The 10,000-nt window shown below is 62.0% G+C and overlaps 3 non-coding genes across 3 annotated transcripts in view; all 3 read left to right on the forward strand.

Moving 5' to 3' along the window:
* Positions 1-6,103: 6,103 nt before the first annotated feature.
* On the forward strand, positions 6,104-8,591 carry LOC149053981 (small subunit ribosomal RNA). The gene has a single exon (XR_016192379.1). It is a non-coding gene; the product is annotated as a small subunit ribosomal RNA (ribosomal RNA).
* Positions 8,592-8,803: 212 nt separating this feature from the next.
* LOC149053982 (5.8S ribosomal RNA) lies at positions 8,804-8,961 on the forward strand. The gene has a single exon (XR_016192394.1). It is a non-coding gene; the product is annotated as a 5.8S ribosomal RNA (ribosomal RNA).
* Positions 8,962-9,363: 402 nt separating this feature from the next.
* Positions 9,364-10,000, forward strand: part of LOC149053983 (large subunit ribosomal RNA) — a 4,202-nt gene continuing 3,565 nt past the window's right edge. The window contains exon 1 of the ribosomal RNA XR_016192395.1: positions 9,364-10,000. This exon is cut by the window's right edge and continues 3,565 nt beyond it. This is a non-coding gene — a ribosomal RNA (large subunit ribosomal RNA).

A 10,000-nucleotide genomic window follows, 5' to 3' on the forward strand; every position in this document is an offset into this window, starting at 1 on the left:
CGGGGACCAGTCTGCGGAGTGCCCGGTGACCCTGCCGGGCGGAGCGCACGCCGGTCGGCCGGTTCAGTGATCGTCTCTCTAGGGTTGGTCTCGCGGCCTACACCGGGATAGGTTAGGATAGGTTCGTGGTTCGGTCGCGGTCGACTGGCCCGCAGGTCCGGGCGACGGGCGCTATTTTTTTTTTTTGTCAAAACCGTTCGACGTGCCGACTCCATGGAATTTCGGAGTAGACTGCTGCTTGTCAGCCGCGCGACCGTGATGCACAGTGTGCAGGGCTACGGTGACGACACTGTCCCCATTCACCAGAGGAGGAAAGGGACAGTGAAATATCATTCGAACCAGTACTGTCCTCATCGCTATCGGTGACGAGGGGGTTAGTGCACTGTCCTCATCGCTAACGGGGACGATAGGGACAGTGCACTGTCCTCATCGCTATCGGGGACGATAGGGACAGTGCACTGTCCTCATCTACCAGAAGGTAATAAGGACAGTGTGCATGTTGTATTATCACTGTCCCAATCCGCGCGCGCCCGGTGGTCGGCCGCACTGCTACGCGGGACCGCCTGGCGGCCGGCTAGCGGGACGCGGCTTGCAGCGTTCGATTTACGCGGGTGCGTACGGTGGTCGACGACTTGCAACAACGTCACGGGTGGTCGGTTAGACGAAATGCGCTCGGGGTTGCCCGGGTAGACCGCGGTCGGTGGGACGGGAGAAGATTTGTTCATGTCGGGTGAAAAAAAAATTACCAGATGGTAATAAGGACAGTGTGCATGTTGTATTATCACTGTCCCAATCCGCGCGCGCCCGGTGGTCGGTGTCGTAGGTGGTCGGCCGCACTGCTACGCGGGACCGCCTGGCGGCCGGCTAGCGGGACGCGATTTGCGTCCCGCCCGCGCAGGCGGCGCCATTTTTTTTCGTGCCGTGCAGCCACGCGGCGTGCAGCGTTCGATTTACGCGGGTGCGTACGGTGGTCGACGACTTGCAACAACGTCACGGGTGGTCGGTTAGACGAAATGCGCTCGGGGTTGCCCGGGTAGACCGCGGTCGGTGGGACGGGAGAAGATTTGTTCATGTCGGGTGAAAAAAAAATTACCAGATGGTAATAAGGACAGTGTGCATGTTGTATTATCACTGTCCCAATCCGCGCGCGCCCGGTGGTCGGTGTCGTAGGTGGTCGGCCGCACTGCTACGCGGGACCGCCTGGCGGCCGGCTAGCGGGACGCGATTTGCGTCCCGCCCGCGCAGGCGGCGCCATTTTTTTTCGTGCCGTGCAGCCACGCGGCGTGCAGCGTTCGATTTACGCGGGTGCGTACGGTGGTCGACGACTTGCAACAACGTCACGGGTGGTCGGTTAGACGAAATGCGCTCGGGGTTGCCCGGGTAGACCGCGGTCGGTGGGACGGGAGAAGATTTGTTCATGTCGGGTGAAAAAAAAATTACCAGATGGTAATAAGGACAGTGTGCATGTTGTATTATCACTGTCCCAATCCGCGCGCGCCCGGTGGTCGGTGTCGTAGGTGGTCGGCCGCACTGCTACGCGGGACCGCCTGGCGGCCGGCTAGCGGGACGCGATTTGCGTCCCGCCCGCGCAGGCGGCGCCATTTTTTTTCGTGCCGTGCAGCCACGCGGCGTGCAGCGTTCGATTTACGCGGGTGCGTACGGTGGTCGACGACTTGCAACAACGTCACGGGTGGTCGGTTAGACGAAATGCGCTCGGGGTTGCCCGGGTAGACCGCGGTCGGTGGGACGGGAGAAGATTTGTTCATGTCGGGTGAAAAAAAAATTACCAGATGGTAATAAGGACAGTGTGCATGTTGTATTATCACTGTCCCAATCCGCGCGCGCCCGGTGGTCGGTGTCGTAGGTGGTCGGCCGCACTGCTACGCGGGACCGCCTGGCGGCCGGCTAGCGGGACGCGATTTGCGTCCCGCCCGCGCAGGCGGCGCCATTTTTTTTCGTGCCGTGCAGCCACGCGGCGTGCAGCGTTCGATTTACGCGGGTGCGTACGGTGGTCGACGACTTGCAACAACGTCACGGGTGGTCGGTTAGACGAAATGCGCTCGGGGTTGCCCGGGTAGACCGCGGTCGGTGGGACGGGAGAAGATTTGTTCATGTCGGGTGAAAAAAAAATTACCAGATGGTAATAAGGACAGTGTGCATGTTGTATTATCACTGTCCCAATCCGCGCGCGCCCGGTGGTCGGTGTCGTAGGTGGTCGGCCGCACTGCTACGCGGGACCGCCTGGCGGCCGGCTAGCGGGACGCGATTTGCGTCCCGCCCGCGCAGGCGGCGCCATTTTTTTTCGTGCCGTGCAGCCACGCGGCGTGCAGCGTTCGATTTACGCGGGTGCGTACGGTGGTCGACGACTTGCAACAACGTCACGGGTGGTCGGTTAGACGAAATGCGCTCGGGGTTGCCCGGGTAGACCGCGGTCGGTGGGACGGGAGAAGATTTGTTCATGTCGGGTGAAAAAAAAATTACCAGATGGTAATAAGGACAGTGTGCATGTTGTATTATCACTGTCCCAATCCGCGCGCGCCCGGTGGTCGGTGTCGTAGGTGGTCGGCCGCACTGCTACGCGGGACCGCCTGGCGGCCGGCTAGCGGGACGCGATTTGCGTCCCGCCCGCGCAGGCGGCGCCATTTTTTTTCGTGCCGTGCAGCCACGCGGCGTGCAGCGTTCGATTTACGCGGGTGCGTACGGTGGTCGACGACTTGCAACAACGTCACGGGTGGTCGGTTAGACGAAATGCGCTCGGGGTTGCCCGGGTAGACCGCGGTCGGTGGGACGGGAGAAGATTTGTTCATGTCGGGTGAAAAAAAAATTACCAGATGGTAATAAGGACAGTGTGCATGTTGTATTATCACTGTCCCAATCCGCGCGCGCCCGGTGGTCGGTGTCGTAGGTGGTCGGCCGCACTGCTACGCGGGACCGCCTGGCGGCCGGCTAGCGGGACGCGATTTGCGTCCCGCCCGCGCAGGCGGCGCCATTTTTTTTCGTGCCGTGCAGCCACGCGGCGTGCAGCGTTCGATTTACGCGGGTGCGTACGGTGGTCGACGACTTGCAACAACGTCACGGGTGGTCGGTTAGACGAAATGCGCTCGGGGTTGCCCGGGTAGACCGCGGTCGGTGGGACGGGAGAAGATTTGTTCATGTCGGGTGAAAAAAAAATTACCAGATGGTAATAAGGACAGTGTGCATGTTGTATTATCACTGTCCCAATCCGCGCGCGCCCGGTGGTCGGTGTCGTAGGTGGTCGGCCGCACTGCTACGCGGGACCGCCTGGCGGCCGGCTAGCGGGACGCGATTTGCGTCCCGCCCGCGCAGGCGGCGCCATTTTTTTTCGTGCCGTGCAGCCACGCGGCGTGCAGCGTTCGATTTACGCGGGTGCGTACGGTGGTCGACGACTTGCAACAACGTCACGGGTGGTCGGTTAGACGAAATGCGCTCGGGGTTGCCCGGGTAGACCGCGGTCGGTGGGACGGGAGAAGATTTGTTCATGTCGGGTGAAAAAAAAATTACCAGATGGTAATAAGGACAGTGTGCATGTTGTATTATCACTGTCCCAATCCGCGCGCGCCCGGTGGTCGGTGTCGTAGGTGGTCGGCCGCACTGCTACGCGGGACCGCCTGGCGGCCGGCTAGCGGGACGCGATTTGCGTCCCGCCCGCGCAGGCGGCGCCATTTTTTTTCGTGCCGTGCAGCCACGCGGCGTGCAGCGTTCGATTTACGCGGGTGCGTACGGTGGTCGACGACTTGCAACAACGTCACGGGTGGTCGGTTAGACGAAATGCGCTCGGGGTTGCCCGGGTAGACCGCGGTCGGTGGGACGGGAGAAGATTTGTTCATGTCGGGTGGTCGGGTGAAAAAAAATTACGTAGCACTGTTACGCGCGTCCTAACGTCGTTTACGATGAACACGTATTATTTTCCAGTCGACCGTCCACGGTGGTCCGTCGAGCCGGGGTAGGTCGCATGCGGGCAGCCCGGACGTCGACGTTGCACGGGGTTTCGAAACCGGAGTTTTTGGATCGCGATTTTTTCCAAACCCAATAACTCGTTAACGGTCGGTTTTCGGTGGACGAACCAAAGAGGTGATCTCGTCGGGCGCACCGAATACTATCAGGAATAGTAGGTCCGACGGACGTGATGCGATTTTTAAATATTTTTCGATTGTGCGATTGTGGCGGGGGTATTAGTGTTCGGGTGGGGGGAACCGATACGCGCGCCGATTGCGGTAGTTGACGGGCGCGCGTCCACTGTTGCACGAGCGACGCTACGCCATTACGGGTGGTCGGTTAGACGAAATGTATTATCACTGTCCCAATCCGCGCGCCCGGTGGTCGGTGTCGTAGGCGGTCGGCCGGTACTGCTACTCGGGACCGCATGGCGGCCGGCTAGATTTGCGTCCCGCCATTTTTTTTCGTGCCGTGCCGCCAAGCGGCGTGCGTACGGTGGTCGACGACTTGTAACAACGTCACGGGTGGTCGGTTAGACGAAATGCGCTCGGGTGGCCCGGGTAGACCGCGGTCGGTGGGACGGGAGAAGATTTGTTCATGTCGGGTGGTCGGGTGAAAAAAAATTACGTAGCACTGTTACGCGCGTCCTAACGTCGTTTACGATGAACACGTATTATTTTCCAGTCGACCGTCCACGGTGGTCCGTCGAGCCGGGGTAGGTCGCATGCGGGCAGCCCGGACGTCGACGTTGCACGGGGTTTCGAAACCGGAGTTTTTGGATCGCGATTTTTTCCAAACCCAATAACTCGTTATCGGTCGGTGTTCGGTGGACGAACCAAAGAGGTGATCTCGTCGGGCGCACCGAATACTATCAGGAATAGTAGGTCCGACGGACGTGATGCGATTTTTAAATATTTTTCGATTGTGCGATTGCGGCGGGGGTATTAGTGTTCGGGTGGGGGGAACCGATACGCGCGCCGATTGCGGTAGTTGACGGGCGCGCGTCCACTGTTGCACGAGCGACGCTACGCCATTACGGGTGGTCGGTTAGACGAAATGTATTATCACTGTCCCAATCCGCGCGCCCGGTGGTCGGTGTCGTAGGTGGTCGGCCGGCTAGATTTGCGTCCCGCCACTTTTTTTCGTGCCGTGCCGCCAAGCGGCGTGCGTACGGTGGTCGACGACTTGTAACAACGTTAGGCGAAATGCGATTGTGGCGGGGGTATTAGTGTTCGGGCGGGGGGATCCGATACGGGCGCGGATTGCGGTAGTCCACGGGCGCGCGTCCACTGTTACACGAACGACGCTACGCCATTAAGGTGGAAAAACCCGGGATTTTGTAAATTTGTGAGCGGTTCGGTCGTCGGCGTTGCAGTCGACGGCCGGCCGCCGATCACGAACACCACAACAGCAAAGCCACGGGCGACGCCGAAGACGGCGCGTACACCTCGCGGCGCCCACCGGTCGCCGCCAACTGACGGTCGTCCACGTACGCGGGACACCGTCGGTTGAGTGGCCGGTCCGGTGAGAGCCGGCGGAAGGTGACACGCGTCCGCGTTTCGGCCGCCGACCCATCTCGCAATCCGAGTGGCGAAACTCAACCGGCGCCGCGCGTCCACCAGCCGGTGTTTGCGCGGCGCGCGCCAATCCACACCGATGACGACTCCCGTTACCGTTCCGCGTGTCACGAACACTCGACGCCAGAACATTCCCGCCGCGGCCGGCCATCGTCGCCGCGCCCGGCGGTCGCCGGGGCGAAGCCACGGGACGGCGGACTTCGCGTCGCGTCCCGGCTTCCCCCTCGATCTCGGCTGGGGGCCGTTACGAATCGGGCGAGAGCCGGTCTCGGTACGCTCGCCGGGGACCCGTGCACACACCGTCACCCGAACCCGGCGGTCGACCGTCACCCGGTCCGTCTCGTCAACGTGTCGCACTCCGTGTGCCGACCACACCACACACACATTTTGTTGTTGTTGAACCGCGGTCGGTCGCGCGGCCGTGACCCACAGCGGTCCCGGCCACGCGATCGCCCTCGGCGTCGGCTCGCCGCCCCCTTCCGCGGGGCGTCGGACCGGCGCTCGGACGCACGCGTCCCAGGCCGCCACGCGCGTGGCGGTCGCGGGGCGCGGTAGCAGTAAACCCGAGATCCCTGGTTGATCCTGCCAGTAGTCATATGCTTGTCTCAAAGATTAAGCCATGCATGTCTCAGTGCAAGCCGCATTAAGGTGAAACCGCGAAAGGCTCATTAAATCAGTTGTGGTTCCTTAGATCGTACCCAAGTTACTTGGATAACTGTGGTAATTCTAGAGCTAATACATGCCGACAGAGTTCCGACCGTCGCGGCGCTCTCGGGCGTCGCGCGCGGGAGGAACGCTTTTATTAGATCAAAACCGGCCCGTCGCGGCGCGCTTCGTGCGCGTCCCGATCGCGGCCCGCGCAAAGACCTGGTGACTCTGAATAACTTCGAGCTGATCGCACGGTCTCCGTACCGGCGACGCATCTTTCAAATGTCTGCCTTATCAACTGTCGACGGTAGGTTCCATGCCTACCGTGGTGGTAACGGGTAACGGGGAATCAGGGTTCGATTCCGGAGAGGGAGCCTGAGAAACGGCTACCACATCCAAGGAAGGCAGCAGGCGCGCAAATTACCCACTCCCGGAACGGGGAGGTAGTGACGAAAAATAACGATACGGGACTCATCCGAGGCCCCGTAATCGGAATGAGAACACTTTAAAACCTTTAAACGAGGATCAATTGGAGGGCAAGTCTGGTGCCAGCAGCCGCGGTAATTCCAGCTCCAATAGCGTATATTAAAGTTGTTGCGGTTAAAAAGCTCGTAGTCGGATCTGTGTCTGGGCGGTGCCGGACCACCCTGGCGGTCCGGCGTGTCGCGGCCGGCCGTGCCGCGGGACCACGTGTCCCGTCGGCGCGGTCGCCGTCGCGCTCGTCAGCCGTCTCGGGGTGTTAGTTACCGGCACGTCGGCCGGACGTATTGTCGGCAGGCGGACACGTGTCTCGTGCTCCCGGCGCGCCGCGCGGCCACGCGTCGCGCGGCCGTCGGGGTTCGACGACGGCGGCCGCCTACTCCAATCTTGCTGCGCGGTGCTCTTCACCGAGTGCCGTCGGCGGGCCGACACGTTTACTTTGAACAAATTAGAGTGCTCAAAGCAGGCTCAAATCTGGCGGGGCGGCTTCACGGCCGTCTCGTCAAAAGGCCCTGAATACTGGTCGCATGGAATAATGGAACAAGACCTCGGTCCCGCGCATCTCCGCCCTTCGCGGGCGCGCGAAACCGCCCTCCGGGGCGTTTCCGTGCGCGGGCCGCCGGGCCGCGGGCGCCAGTCGCCCGCGCGTCCCGCCGGGCCGGTTTTCGGGACCGGAGGTAATGATCAACAGAGACGGGCGGGGGCATTCGTACCGAGACGTTAGAGGTGAAATTCTTGGATCGTCTCGAGACGAACTGACGCGAAAGCATTTGCCAAGTACGTTCTCGTATGATCAAGAACGAAAGTTAGAGGTTCGAAGGCGATCAGATACCGCCCTAGTTCTAACTGTAAACGATGCCAGCTAGCGATCCGCCGGCGTTTCATTAACGACCCGGCGGGCAGCTTCCGGGAAACCGAAGCTTTTCGGTTCCGGGGGAAGTATGATTGCAAAGTTGAAACTTAAAGGAATTGACGGAAGGGCACCACCAGGAGTGGAGCCTGCGGCTTAATTTGACTCAACACGGGAAACCTCACCAGGCCCGGACACCGGAAAGATTGACAGATTGAGAGCTCTTTCTTGATTCGGTGGGTGGTGGTGCATGGCCGTTCTTAGTTGGTGGAGCGATCTGTCTGGTTAATTCCGATAACGAACGAGACTCTGTCCTGCTAACTAGGCGGGTAAACCCGGGTCGGCGTGGGCGCGGCGCCGGCGGTTTCGGCCGTCTGCGTTCGCGTTCCCGTCGGCTCGGCCCGGTATCCCCGAACGCGTTCGCCCGTCGTCCACGGCGGTCGTCGGGCGCGGCCGCGCCATCCGCGTCCCGGCGTGCGGCGGGCGTGCGGGGGTCGGGGGGCAACCTCCGGTCGCCGTGCGTCAGTCGTGCGCTGGGCTCCGCGGTGAAGCGCGCCGCGTTCGCGGCCGTCGCCGGCGGATCACGATACGTTACTAGGGCTACCGCCGGCTCCCAGGAGCTTAAACTCTTCTTAGAGGGACAGGCGGCGGACGAAAATAGCCGCACGAGACTGAGCGATAACAGGTCTGTGATGCCCTTAGATGTTCTGGGCCGCACGCGCGCTACACTGAAGGAATCAGCGTGTGTTAACATTCCTGGGCCGACAGGCTTCCGGGTAACCCGCTGAACCTCCTTCGTGCTTAGGGATCGTGGCTTGCAATTTTTCCACGTGAACGAGGAATTCCCAGTAAGCGCGAGTCATCAGCTCGCGTTGATTACGTCCCTGCCCTTTGTACACACCGCCCGTCGCTACTACCGATTGAACGACCGCAGTGAGGTCTTCGGACTGGACGCGCGTTATTCGGCCCCCTCGGGGGCTGGGTCGTCGCGCGACCGGGAAGATGACCGAACTCGGCCGTTTAGAGGAAGTAAAAGTCGTAACAAGGTTTCCGTAGGTGAACCTGCGGAAGGATCATTAGAGACGGGCCCGCGGCGCCGGCGACTCGCTTGCCGGTCTCGCGCGCGCCTAATCCGACCCCGTGGCCGCGTGCGCTCGCGCGCGACAACCGCGCACGGTTGTCGTCCGCCGACCGCCCGCGCGCCGCGACCCCCGACCGAGAGTCGACCGAAAGATGGTTACCGTCGTCGGAAGACGATTGTGTAAACGAAAAAAAAAAAAAACAAACACCCGACCCCGAACGGCGGATCACTTGGCTCGTGGATCGATGAAGACCGCAGCTATCTGCGCGTCGTCGTGTAATCCGCAGGTTATACGAACATCGACCAGTCGAACGCACATTGCGGCCTCGGTGACCCGCGGGTCCCGGGCCACGCCTGTCTGAGGGTCGTATACCGGATACTCGGCCAGACCGATGCGCCGGCACGGCAGGCGTCCGGCGGAGCGCGCGCGCCGCGTCCGGTCCTCACGGGGACCGGCGCCCGCGCGCCCGTCGGCCGCACGCCGCGCCCGCGCGAGTTTGGCGGCTCGACCGGGGAAAACGCGGGCTACCGCTCGCGGCTGCCCCCGGTCGTCCGCCCAAGTTGTGACGGCAAACAGTCACGGGTTCTCGCGCCGTCGAACGGCACGTCCCCGTCCGCCCGCCGCGCGAGAGCGCGGCCGGGTCGGCTGAGAGTCGTCCTCGAGACGCCACCTCTCCGGCAACCGAGAAGCGGACGCGGACCGTCGCCGCGCGGACGGAGCGCGGACCCGCGCACCAGTTACCACCACCACACGTACCACACACTTGTTCCGACCTCAGATCAGGCGGGACTACCCGCCGGATTTAAGCATATTAATAAGCGGAGGAAAAGAAAACAACCGTGATTCCCCCAGTAGCGGCGAGCGAACAGGGAAAAGCCCATCGCCGAATCCCGCCGCGCACTTTTGTGTCGCGGCACGTATGGGAGTTGTGGCGTACGGGCCGGCCTCGTTGCCGGGGCGCACGTGACGGTCCAAGTCTCCCTTGAACGGGGCCATGGCCCGCAGATGGTGCCAGGCCAGTAGAGGCCGTCACAGCGTTCCGGGATCGGACCGCGCCTTCGAGTCGGGTTGCTTGAGAGTGCAGCCCGAAGCGGGTGGTAAACTCCATCTAAGGCTAAATACGGCCACGAGACCGATAGTGGACAAGTACCGTGAGGGAAAGTTGAAAAGAACTTTGAAGAGAGAGTTCATAAGAACGTGAAACCGTTCGGGTGTAAACGGACAGAGCCCGCGAGTCCCCGCCGGGCGAATTCACGGTCGGTGGTCTCACCGCCGGCCGGATCTTTCGCTCGGTCAGCGGACGTCGCGACTCGTTGGGCGCCGGCCGAAGGGCCCGGGTGGCGGTTCGTCGCGGCGGTCGCGCCTCGGCGTGACCGTTCGCGCCGAACCCCGGTGCTCCTGGTCGG

This window comes from Diuraphis noxia, unplaced genomic scaffold (assembly GCF_037042655.1).
Source record: "Diuraphis noxia isolate RWA-SAM2 unplaced genomic scaffold, SU_Dnox_SAM2 contig0017, whole genome shotgun sequence".
Lineage (NCBI taxonomy): Eukaryota > Metazoa > Arthropoda > Insecta > Hemiptera > Aphididae > Diuraphis > Diuraphis noxia.